The following is a 13,472-nucleotide window of genomic DNA, read 5'->3' on the forward strand; positions in this document are numbered from 1 at the left end:
ACAAGCAGGAGGAGCCCTGTCAGCACAGGTGGTGGCACCTGCCTATAGTCCCAGTGACACAGGAGGCAGAAGCAGGAGGACTGCAAGTTTGAGATCAGTATGCAAAACTTACACAATTTGATAAAAAGGGCTAGGGATTGTTGGTCAGTAGGTCTCAAAAAAAAAAGTTGGCAATTTAGGGAGATCTTATTTAAAAATAATAATAAAGCAATTAAGAAGGAACAGGATGGGAAGAGATTGATACAAACTAGAGCACTGCAAAAGCCCTACTGAGGCCCCTGCACTGATATGTGGATGTTCTCTCAGGAAAATGATTTGGATATTTAGGGCAGGTGATCCCAGACTAGAGAAAGATGTAAAGCCCAAGGAATTAAACTTTCCAAATGTGGGACTCTGACATGGTGTTTTTTTAAATAGCAAAACATTTATTGGTACATTTTAGGCATACATAATGATAACACTCATCATAGCGAATTTGCACCTGTACATGATACATCCCACCTCTTTTTTCCCATTCTCCCCCTTCCCTGCAGCCTCTCCCCTCCCTTTGTACAAAAGCTTTGTTTCCATTTTTTCCTTCTATTTTCATTTCTTTTCCTTGTCCCTTCCTCCTTTCTCCCTCCCTCTTCCCTGTTCCACTTCCCATTTGAACATTTTTTTCCCATTTCCTAATATCTATTATACATTTTAGTCCTTATTTCCACTTTTGGTTTCTCACACCAGAGAAACAATGCAGTATTTAAACATGTGTGTTTGATTTATTTCACTTAGGAGTATGGTCTCAAGGTCCATCCATTTAGGTATAAATGTCTGAAGCTCATCCTTCATTATGGCAGAATAGTACTCCATTGTATTTTTAAAAAACCCACATCTTCTTTATCCATTTGTCAGTTGATGGGCATTTGGGCTGTTTCCAAGATTTAGCTATTACAAACTGTGCTGCTATAAACATGGGTGTGCGTATATTGCTGTACTATGATGCTTTTAATTCTTTTGGGAAGATACCAAGAAGGGGAATAGCTGGGTCAAGTGGAACCTCTAATTTTAATATTTTGAGGAATCTCCATATTGATTTCCATAGTGGTTGCACCAGTCTACACTCCCACCAACAATGGACAAGGGTTCCTTTTTTTCCCACAGCCCCTGCAGCATTTGTTATTAGTTGATTTTTTTTTTTTTTTTTTTTTTTTTGGCACCTGGGATTGAATTTGGGACCTTGCACTTGCAAGACAGGTGGTGGCACCACTGAGCTAAATCCCTGGCCCATTAGTTGATTTCTTGATAACAGCAATTTCTGGAGTGAGATGAAATGTCAGCATTGTTTTAATTTGCATTTCTCAAATGACCAGTGATGTTGAACATTTTTTCATATATTTATTTGCTGTTTCTACTTCTTCATCTGAGAAGTGTCTATTCATTTCAGATGCCCATTTTTGGACTGGGTCTTTCAATTGGGGGGGGGTCTGATTTTTTTGAGTTCTTTATATATTCTAGATAGTAGTCTTTTGTCTGATGAATGGCTATTAAATTTTTTTTCCATGCTCTAGGTTCTCTCTTGCTGTGCAAAAGCTTTTTAATAAGATGAGATCCCAGTTGTTGATTCTTGTGCTAGTTCCTGTGCAATTGGGGTTTTGTTTCTAAAGTTTTTGCCTACACCAATGTCTTCAAGAGTCTTACCTATTCTATTTTCAGCAGATTTAGTGTTTCTTTTTTAATATTTAGATCTTTGATCCATTTTGACTTTAGGTTGGTGCATGGTGAAAGATATGGGTCTAGTTCCAATCTTTGGCATGTGCAAAGCCAGTTTTTCCAGCACCATTTATTAAAGAGGCTATCTTTCTTCCAGTAAAGGTGTTTGGCTCCTTTGTCAAAGATAAGGCGACTGTGTATGTTTGGAGTTGTTTCTGCATTTTCTAATCTGTTCCATTGATCCTCAGGTCTGTTTTATTGCCAGCACAATGCTGTTTTTTTGTTTGTTTGTTTGTTTTAATCACGGTAGCTTTGTAGTATAATTTCAAGTCAGGGATAATGATGCCCCCTGCCTCACCTTTGTTGCCCAGAATTGTTTTGTTATTCTAGGTCTCTTCTGGTTCCAAATGAATTTTAGGATTGTTTTTTCTAATTCTGTGAGATATGCTGTTGGAATTTTAATAGGAATTGCATTAAATCTGTATAACAAGTTTGGAAGTATGGCCATTTTCACTATATTGGTTCTTCCTACCCAAGAACAAGGGATACCTTTCCATTTTTTTAGTGCAGAGATCTTTTACTTTCTTTGTTAGATTAATTCCTAGATATTTCTTTTTCTTTTCCTTCTTTTTTTTTTTTTTTTTGGATGTTACTGTGAAAGGTGTTGTTTTCCTAATTTCTCTCTCAGTGAGTTTATTATTCATGTACAAGCAGGCTATTGATTTTTGAGTGTTGATATTTTATCCAGCTATGCCACTGAATTTGGTTATTAAATCTAGAAGTCTTTTGGTGGAGCTTTTTGGGCCTTCTATATAGAGTATCATGTCATCCGCAAATAATAATAATTTAACTTCTTCCTTTCCTATCCTTATTCCTTTCTCTTGTCTAATTGCTCTGGCTAATGTTTCCAGAACTATACTGTACTTTTTTTTTTTCAGTACCAGGGATCGAACTCAGGACCTTGTGCTTGTAAGGCAGGCACAGCACCACTGAGCTAAATCCCCAGCTCTTCCAGAACTATATTGAATAAGAGTGGTAACAGTGGACATCCTTGTCTTGTTCCTGATTTTAGAGTGAAAGCTTTCAGTTTTTGACCATTTAGTATGATGTTGGCTGTTGGTTTGTCATAGATGCCTTTTATCAGATTGAGATAAAGACCATCTATGCAAATTTTCTGTGTGGTTTTTATCATGAATGGGTGTTGGACCTTGTCAAATACTTTTTCTGCATCTATTCAGAGGATCACATGGTTTTTGTCCTTGACTTTGTTTATATAGTGTATTACATTTATTGATTTGCATATGTTGAACCAGCCCTGCATCCCTGGGATGAATCCTATTTGGTCATGATGTATAATCTTCTTGGTTATATTTGATGCATTCTGTTTGCCAGTATTTTATTGAGGATTTTTGCATCTATGTTCATTATGGAGATTGGCCTGTAGTTCTTTCTTTTGTTGTTTTTTTGGTTGGGTCTTTCTCTGGTTTTGGTATCAGGGTAATGCTTTCTTCTTTTTTTTTTTGGTACCGGGGATTGTTTCTTTTTTTTGGTGCTGGGGATCGAACTCGGGTCCTTGCGCTTGCGCAGCAGGCGGCGAAACCACTGAGCTAAATCCCCGGCCCAACCGGGGATTGAACTAGGGTCCTTGCGCTTGCACAGCAGGCGGCAAAACCACTGAGCTAAATCCCAGGCCCTAGGTAATGCTTTCTTCCAGGAATGAATTTGGGAGTATTGCTTTTCTTTCAGTTTTCTTAAAGAGTTTGAGAAGTAGTGCCATTAGGTCTGCTCTAAATTTCTTGTAGAATTCAGCAGTGAATTCATCAGGGCCTGGGCTTTTTTTTGTTGGTAGATTTTAAATTACATCCTCAATTTCATTGATATTGGTTTATTTAGAATTTTTATATCCTCTTGATTCAGCTTTGGTAATTCACATGTGACTAGGAATCTATCCATTTCTTCTATGTTTTCCATCTTATTAGAATATAGGCTCTCAAAGTAGGTATTGATGTTCTTCTGGATTTCTGCAGGATCTGTTGTGATCTTACCCTTTTCATTCCTAATTCCATGGATTTGAGTCTTTCTCTTTCCTTTTTTGATAAGGTTGGCTAAGGATTTGTCAATTTTGTTTAATCTTTCAAAGAACCAACTCTTTGACTCATTGATTGTGTTTTTTGTTTTTGTTTTTTTTTTTTTAGTTTCCATTGCATTAATTTCTGCTCTGATTTTTTTTTTTTTTTTTTTTTTTGGTACCTGGGATCGAACTCGGGTCCTTGCACTTGTGCGGTGGGTGGCAAAACCAGAGCTAAATCCCTGGCTCTCTGCTCTGATTTTTGTAATTTCCTCCTTCTTACAAGCTTTGGGCTTGACTTGCTCTTTTTTCTAGAAGCTTGAGTTCAACATTAGGTTGTTTATTTGAGCCTTCTCTGTTTCCCTGATATGGGTATTCACCATTATAAATCTCCCCTCATAGGACTGCTTTCATTGTGTCCCATAAGTTCTGGTATGTTGTATTGCCATTTTCATTTAATTATAGAAACTATCTTTTTTTTTTTTTTTTTTTCTTTTGAGACAGGGTCTCACTATGTAGCCCAGGCTGGCCTTGAACTTGCCTCAGCCTCCTGAGTGCTAGGATTACAGGTGTCTGCTACCATGCCTGCCTAAACTACATGATTTCTTCTTTAATTTGTGACCTATTGGTTGTTTAGGAGGGTGTTGTTTAATTTCCATATGTTTATGAAGTTCTTGTGGTTTCTTTTGCTATTGATTTCCAATTTCATTGCATTATGGTCTGATAATATACATGGGATAATTTCTTCTTTTTTATTTTTGGTACTGGTGATCGAACTCGGGACTTTGCACTTGTGAGGCAGGCGGCAGAACCACTGAGCTAAATCCCGACCCCTATATGGGATAATTTCATTTCCTTTGCATTTACTTAAGCATGTTCTATGTGCTAGTATATGGTCTATTCTGGAGAATATCCCATGTGCAGCTGAGAAGAACGTGTATTCTAATGTGGGTGGAACACTCTGCAAACATCGACTTAAGTCCATTTGTTCAAAAGTTTGGTTCAGTTCTAATTTTCATTGTTGATTTTTGTCTAATTGATCTATTTGTGACAGTGGTGTATTGAAGTCCCCTACTGTATTATTGCTTATTTGATTTTTCATGTCCATTAATATTGGTTTTATATAGTTGGGTTGCTGCTATTTGGTGCATATATATTTATGATTTTTATCTCTTCTTCTTGGATTGTTCCCTTTACAAGAATATAGTGACCTTCTTTATCTCTTTTAATCAGTCTTGGCTTGAAATCCACTTTGTTTGCAAATAGAATAGCTACCCCCTGTTTTTTAGGGGGTTTCTGTTACATGGAATATTGTTTTCCATCCTTGTCTTTAAGTCTCTGAATTTCTTTTTGAACTAAATGTGTTTCTTGTATGCAGCATACTGTTGGATCTTGCTTTTGTTTTTGAGACAGGGTCTTGCTTTGTAGTTCAGGCAGGCCCTGAACTATGTAGTCCAGGCTGGCCTCGAACTTGCAGTGATCCTCCTGCCTCAACCTCCTGAGTCTTGGATTACCAGATCTTGCTTCTTGATCCATTCTCCCAGTCTGTTTCTTTTGATTGGTGAATTGAGACCATTAACATTGATGGGTATAACTGATATGTATTGACTTATCCCTATCATGTTATTTTCCTGTTCTTATCTCTCTTCTTTCTTCTTCTGTTTAATTTCTTGCCTTACTTGGTGGACTCATTCTTTGGAGTTTCTGGAGTTGCAATCCTTGTTATCTCTTTCTAGAATATCCTTCAGAACACCTTAGAGTGCTGGTTTGGTGGTCATGAATTTCTTCAGGTGTTCTTTGTCATGGAAGTATTTTATTTCTCCATCAATTTTGAAAGATAGTTTTGTGGGGTACATCAATCTGGGTTGGAGGTAGTTTTCCTTTAGGGCTTGAAATACTTCACTCCCATCTCTCCTTGACCTGAGAGTTTGTGTTGAGAAGTCTGCTGTGATTCTGATGGTCTTTCCTTTATAGGTGGTTTGTTTCTTTTCTCTAATCGCTTTTAATATTCTGTTCTTGTGTTGAATTTCTGGAATCTTGACTTATATATGCTTTGGAGATTTTTTTTATATTGACTAATTGGAGTCCTATATGCCTCACTTATCTGTATGTCAAATTCTTTTTCTCTGTTTGGGAAGTTTTCTGCCATTACTTCTGTGAACAAGTTTTTTATATTATTTGCATTATCTCCTGCTTTTTCATTGATTCTGATCAATCTTATGTTATTCTTCTTTGCATCCTGTAGTGGCTGCTGGATTTCTCATGTTCCCTTGCTATTTTTTTTTTTTTTTTGGTACTGGGGATCAAAGTCAGGACCTTGAACTTGTGAGGCAGGTGAGGTGCCACTGAGCTAAATCCCCAGCTGTGGTCCCTTGCTATTTTTAAGAAATTTTTCTTTTCATGATCACTAACTGCAATCCTGTCTTCTATATCTGATATTCTGTCCTCACATTGGCTCATTCTGCTGTGTATAGTTTCAATGGAATTTTTAATCTGCTGAATATCTGTTTGAATCTGTTTCATGGATTTCATTTCTTTCCTGTGCCGACCATTCATGGTTTCCATCATGTTTCTGAGCTCCTCTATTTTTAAAAAATCTGTCTTTTTGTTTGTTTGTTTGTTTTTTATTTGGTACCAGGGATTGAACTCAGGACCTTGAATGTGTGAGGCGGGCAGCAGGACCACTAAACTAAATCCCTGGCCCTATTTTTTTTTAATCTGTATCTTTCATTCTGGTCACCCTCTCTGTAGTTATTTCTGCTTTGATTTTTTTCTAGCACCTTGTTCATCTACTTTGTTACTTCTGCTGTTACCACTTCAGAGAGTCCAGGTGGGTGATTATTGGATTGTTCCACTTCATTGCCTGGTTTAACTTTGGTGAGCTGGAAGTTTAGGGAGGTTGCATCTTGTTTAGGTGTCATCTCATTTTCTATTTTTTTTAAAAGTTTAATTCCTGAGGTGATGCTTGTAAATTGCTTATGGCGAGTAGCTTTAATATCAGTATTCTGAACCCTTAGGAAATGACTACTTTTCAGAGGTGTCTTCTAGGTGTAGCTGGCTTTTGGGTTTTCAGTCTGTTGCAGAATCCTACCTCTTCAATTTATTGGGGATGAGAAGTTTCTGTCTACTTGGCCCAGCCACCTATTCTTTGACACTGGCCTATAGTTTTTGTTTTGTTTTGTTTTAAGACCCTTAGGCATTTTGAGTCTTGGTATATCATGAAGAACAATTGCTTAGCACAATTATGTCACCTTGGCTAAAGTAGTACAATCAGCAATAACAATAACATCAGATACAACCTAGAAAATGACAAACTGTAGTGACTATTAATTAGCTACCTTTAACCATATGAACTAGATTTGTGGTTATATACAAAATCTAAAATGAACCATAAAATTGTATGGAGTAAATCAGCCCTTAATATGGTGATTTTACCCTTGGAGGAGAAGATTTAAGAGGGGTTGGGGGGGAAGGATAGATAGAAGAAAAGGAAGAAATTAGAAATAAGACTGGAGGACCAAGGAAGATTGTACTGTCTTTGGGAAACTGGTGACAAAGATAAGAGGGAATGAGAAAAGGAGAAACAAAAACAAGAACAAAACAGAAAACCAGAACAACAACAACACCAGAAACCATGTTCAAACAATCAAGAAAAAACAAAAATCAAGAACAAGAACCAGAAAGGAGGGAAAAAAAAGGAAAAGGAAAAAGAAAAAGTCCAATTCAAGGTGTGTCTCTGCTGTCACTGGTAGACAACATGGGTAGACAGAGTTCAGAGCTGAACTGATAAATCCTAACAAGCCATCTGTAGCTTTATGGTGGATACCAGCTAGCCTGCACCTTTAGTTCCACTGAAGTTCAGGCTGGTTTTTGGCTATGAGACTGGCTCCAGATTTTTTGAGCCAGGAACAATCCATGTGCTTCCTGCTGGCTTGAGCTCAGCTCCCTGCCAATGTGAACTCTGCTCCCTAACCTCCCACTGACTTGAAATTAGCACCCTCACCAAGACATGGGGAGCCACTAGATGCAGTCAGCTCATAGCTGTTCTGAGTTCTGAGCTCAATTGGGCCCTCTCTTCTGGATTATCACCCTCTCCTGGGTGACATCTGAACTGGAATAACTCACCAGCCATTGCAGTCTGCTCCATCCACTGCTCTGTTCCACTGGTGCATTTCTCTGTGGAGGCCCCTGGGTCACTAATAGTCACTGTGGATCTGCAGGTTCAACCTGCCATTCCCACGGCATGAGTCCGGGCTCTGGGAGAGAGCACTGCTTGTTATCTCCCTTCTCTTCATTGAAGTCTCTCTCTTCTCTCTCCCTGTGGACTTCAATTCTTGCTTCAGATCCTTCCTGGGTCCTGGGGACCCACTTCCCTCCTTCTCTTCCTCACGCCACTGTATTCCAGTGTCAGGACACCAAACCTTGGAGAGGCTCTTTCTCCACTGCTCACTGTTCCACTGTCTTCCTGTATGTCCTAACATCCTGTTTTCTCCACTGACTGGGATGCCATCTTCCCAACATGTGTCTTCTGGAATTTAACAATCACAATGGAATGCCTGGAATTTTTCTTCATAGGCAGCCCGATGCCTGCCTAAAGGCCAAGTCTGACTCACATAGCTTTGATCATAGATCATCTTAGACTAATCACTTAACTTTTTTGTTTTCTTTTTTGAGACAGGGTCTCACTATGTAGTTCAGGCTGGCCTTAAACTCATGGCAATCCTCCTGCCTCAGCTTCCTGAGTGCTGGGATTACAGGTGTGTATAGGTATCAAAATTTATACTGAACAATGAGTTCTGGGTTGCAAAAGAGGATTTATTTTGTGTATCTCTCTATCCACAAATTAACAAACACACAACTAGCTTTTTTTTAAGGCTTTGAAATGTTTTATTTTGTGTACAAAGACCTAGCATAGTCTCTTTCATTGAGTGGATGTCCTGGATAATCTATTGAAGGAAGATAATTTAATTCAAGATGATGAGGCTGATGTCTTTTACCCACTGAAGGAAACACTGACAGCATCTGTAGGCTGAATTTGTGGATCAGACCTTGCCTGTTTGAGTAGCCTCGGCAAGAGCGAGAGCCCCGGTCTTGTTTCCTGGGGTGGCTCCAGTAGAGCTGCTGGAGAGCCATGTTGCTTCCAGAGCTCCCAGGCAGCTAAGGGGCTACTTACTTTTAAAAAACTCTATTCAAGGGCCAGGGATTTAGCTCAGGGGCACCTCGCCTACTTTGCAAGCTTTGCAAGGTCCTGAGTTTGATCCCCAGTACTGCAAAAACAAACAAACAAACAAACAAAAAACTCTATTCAAGCTGGGTGTGGTAATACACTCCTGTGATCTCAGCACTTGGGAGGCTGAGGCAGGAGAACTGCCGAGAATTGGAGCCTGGCCTGGGCTGCATAGTGAGTTCAAAGCCAGCCTGAACTACTACTATTTTTGAGACCCTGTATTCAAAATACTTGAATCTCAGGGCTGTGGGGATAGCTCAGCAGTAGCATGCATGCTTAGCATGCCTGACTCTGGGTTCATTCCCCAGTACCAAACATAACTAAATAAAATCTTTAATCCCATCAGCTTCTCCTTGACCTCAATGAAGGAAGCTGTGGAGGGGAGGAGAAAGTCCCCCTACATCCCTCCTGGGACAAGAAGTAGCCCTGCACAGGACAGCAAGCTGGTGCACAGGGCATGCTGGAGAGCTGGCTGAGCCCCATTCCCCTCCAGGAGGATTCGTTTGGGCTCTGGGAGGTCAGGTGTTATGGATTCAAAGACCACGATGTTAAAGGCCACAGCAGCTCTGCAGAGCATGGGTGTCCAGAATGAATCTCATCCCCCAAAATCAAGGGTGCCTTCTGGGCAGGGATGACTGAGCCACTCAAGTCTCCCTGAAAGATTTTTGGAGAATGCTCTTTAAAGTCCTGGACAGCTGCAAGGGCAGCTGGGAGAAGGAGGCACCAGGCTTCTGGTTTGTATATGTATAAATGTGATCATGTGGGGTTGAGGGGAAGAAACCTGCCAATTCCTTCTTGGCCAAAAGAAGAAAGAGGCCTTCAGTTTTGTTTTAGAAGTTCTTAGAGGGAGCCTGATGTGGTGGTGGACACCTGTTATCCCAACACTCTGGGAGGCTGAGGCAGGAGGTTGGCAAGTTTGAGCCCAGATTGAAACTCTGTCTCAAAATAAAAAATAAAAAAGGAAAAAAAAAAAAAGGGCTGGGGATATAGCTCAATGCAAAGGCCCTGGATTCAATTCCAGTACTGTAAAAATATTTTAAAAGTTCTTAGAGAGGAGAGAGTCCTGTTGTGAATGTAGAAGTCCTGTAGGGAGTGAGCCCAGCTTGGGGCCAAGGGCCGCCTCTCCCTGCAGCCAGGTGCACACCTCTCTCTCTCTCTCTCTCTCTCTCTCTCTGATGAATTGCATTATTTATTTATTTATGGCAGTTCTGCATATTGAACTGAGACTAGGGTCTTCACTCTGAGCTACACCCCAGCCCTTTCTTTTTTTTTTTTTTTAATTTTGAGACTTGTTTTCACTAAGGCATTAAATTTTCCAGGTTGGGCTCGAATTTGTAATCCTTCTGCTTCAGCCTTCCAGGGTGCTGGGATTACAGGCCTCCACTACCTCACTTGGCTCTGATATTCCTTCCCCCTCCCCAACCATGGAAAAACATTCGAATTTTATTTAGTAGTTTAAGGCTTATTGTTGTTGTTGTTGTTGTTTAGTTTTGTTAAAATAGGGTCTCGGTCTTGCTATGTGTAGCCCAGGCTGACCTCAAACTTGAAGCAATCCTTCCACTTCACCCTCCCAAGTGCTGGGATGACAGGCATGTGCCACTGCACCCAGCTTAATAATTTAAGTTTTTAAAAAAGTAGATAAACATGAACTGTTCATAGAGCTGAATGATAAGACTATTAATATAGACTTCTCCTCCTAGAATGACTTTTCTAAAAAAAAAAAAAAAGTTCAATCCTATGCTTGTTGCTGTAGGCAGGTTCCATGGATCTGATATTCCTCCCAATCGCTTGAGGGATCCTATGGGGATCTGGGAGGTATGAATCACCGCTGGGAATGTGGCCTATGTAAATCTGGACATGAATATAATGTTCTCTTAGGGCAACTGCGTCAATGATATGATCATCAGCAATCATTTCTATTTGCACTCAGGAATAACAATTATTTACTTAAAGGCTACCATGGCCCTGTCCTCAAAGTGCTCATGCTGCAGCTGAGGGACTCAGCCCCTGCCTGACCTCTGCTTTCCTTGCCAACTCTCCACCCTACAATCCAGACATTCCCCATGAGGCACCCCAGGAAGTGGCATCCAGTTAAGGAAGCTTGCTTCAGAGCCCAGCTGCTCTGACTCTCATGGGTGTGTGTCCCAATCCCTTGTCTGTACGCAGGGATTCAGTGTCCAGGTGTTTTCCTTTACTTTTCTTTGTGGTGCTGGGAATCGAGCCCAGAGCCTCAGGCCTGCCAGGCAAGTGCTCTGCATCCCCAGGCCCTGGGTCTAGTTGTTTTGTTTTGTTTTGAATAAGGATTAAGTGAGCTAATGAAGGAAAACCACTGATGCCTGATATTTTGTAAATAATGGATATTATTAGAATGTCCTCCCACTTGGTGGCCCAAACAGTTCCTGCTTATCCTTGCAGACCTTATTCAAGTGTCATATCCAACATGAATCCTGCCCAGACTTCCCTTGAGCAAGGTTAATCACCCTTTCATTAGTCCCATGCCTGCTTTTTATGATTGTTTTTTTGTTTTTTGAAACAGAGTCTTGCTATGTATGCTGGGAATGATGAGCATGTGCCTGTAATCCCAACACTCAGGAGGCTGAGGCAGGGGGATCAGTGAGAGTTCAAGGCCATCCTGGGCTACATAGTGAGTTCAAAGCCAGCCTGAACTACATAGCAAGAACTTTTTTTTGTTTTTATTTTTTATTTTTGTTTTGAGGGTCTTGCTATGTAGTTCAGGCTGGCTTTGAACTCTGTGTAGCCTAGGATGGCTTCCAACACTTGATCCTCCTGCCTCAGCCTTCCATGTGCTGGGGTTATAGGTGTGTGCCACCACTCCCAGCTATGTGTACATTTATTTGTTCCCAGGACATGGAACTTTAATCATCTTCAATTTTCTGAATCCAAAATAAGGCTTTAAGGCCTAACCTAATCTGAAAAGAGAATAATAATCATTATGCCAAAGAGTCATGGTTTTCTGATGAAAATCTTGTTAACACCTTTAACTGTGTCTCTGGAGAACTTGAATTGAACTGGTGAGGGACTATTTGGGGGTGGAGCACATCCTGCCCCTCAACTCCCAGTGTCAATCAGGCTGCCCAGGTGCCACTGGATGCCACCCCACCCCACCCTACCCCTGATGCCCAGCCATGTGGAACCTCTGCCAGTTCCCCAAGGTGTTCTGAGCCTTCTGGAAATGAAGCTACTGTTTCTGGCCTTTTCCAGCCCACCCCCCCCCCCCCTTTTTTTTTTTAAACAGGGTCTCACTATGCGTTCACGTTAGCCTTGAACTCACTATGGAGCCCAGATTGGCCTTGAACTCCTGGTGTGCCTCCTGCCTCAACTTCCAGAGTGCTAGGATCACAGGTGTGTGCCAGCACACCATTCTTTATCATTTTTTACTCAGTTTTCAGATTCCAATTTAGACATCATTCCCTCCACCACCCTTAAGCCTTATTTTATCTCCTAGAATGGATTATTCTAGGTAGCCACTTAGCCCCTCATGTTTCATCTATCAACACACTCATCACATTTGATTGCAACCATTTGTTTGATGTTTCTGCTAAATTGTAGTCTTCACAAGCCAGGTAATATATCTGTGCACTAGCCCCAGGCACAGGCCACACTTGTTTACTGTCACTAAGAGGAGAAAAATGGACAAATGATTGGAAGGAATGAATTAGCAGACATATGCCTCATAGTCCTCTGCCTTTTTATCTTCCCCAAAGATTCTGTGCACCAGGGAGCTTTAAAAACAACTGAAAAACAGACATTTATAGCTAAATAGATCCACATTGAGGCCGTACTCTTAAGTGAAATAAATAGGACACATGTGTAAATACTGAATAGTTTCTCTGGTGTGAGAAACTGAAAGTATAAATAAGGATCAAAATGTATAATAGATAATGTGAAATAGGAAGAAAAGGTCTAAAGGGGAAGGGGAAGTGGGAGGCATGGGGGAAAGGAAAGAAGGGAAAGGAATAAATATGAGAAAAGGAAAAAATGGAAACAAACTGTTTGTAAAGGGAGGGGTGGAGGGGTTGGAGGGCAGGGGAATGGGAAAAAAAGAAGAACCAAGATATATCATGTAAAGGTACTGAATGCCATCATATTGTATACCTAAAATGTACCAATAAACTTAATAAATAAAAAGAATAATTTCTCAGGGATAGGAGAAAAACTAGAGCTGGGCATGGTGGTGCACAACTGTAATCCCAGCAGTCTAGGAGGCTGAGGCAGGAAGATTGAAAATTTGAGCTCAGCAATTTAGTGAGATCCTCTCTCAACATAAAAAATAAATAAAATAAATGAATAAATAAAGGGCGGGGGGGGGGGCGCGTGTAGCTCAATGAGAAGCCCCTGGGTCCAATCCCTAGTACCACAAAAAATAAAAAATAGATCTGGGCATGGTGGTGCACTCAGGATCAGAAGGCAGAGAGGCAGGAGGATTGCTATGAGTTTGAGGCCAGCTTGGACTACACAGTGAGACCC

The 13,472-nt window shown here is 40.6% G+C and overlaps 2 pseudogenes; both read right to left on the minus strand.

Moving 5' to 3' along the window:
* On the minus strand, window positions 1-12,121 carry LOC147824893 (small ribosomal subunit protein uS14 pseudogene; annotated as a pseudogene).
* On the minus strand, window positions 8,508-8,614 carry LOC147824894 (small nucleolar RNA SNORA40; annotated as a pseudogene).
* Window positions 12,122-13,472: the final 1,351 nt, after the last annotated feature.

The sequence above is a fragment of the Heterocephalus glaber genome, unplaced genomic scaffold (genome assembly GCF_053883595.1).
Source record: "Heterocephalus glaber isolate CG9 unplaced genomic scaffold, H.glaber_assembly_v1.0 deba00001531, whole genome shotgun sequence".
Taxonomy (NCBI): Eukaryota; Metazoa; Chordata; class Mammalia; order Rodentia; family Bathyergidae; genus Heterocephalus; species Heterocephalus glaber.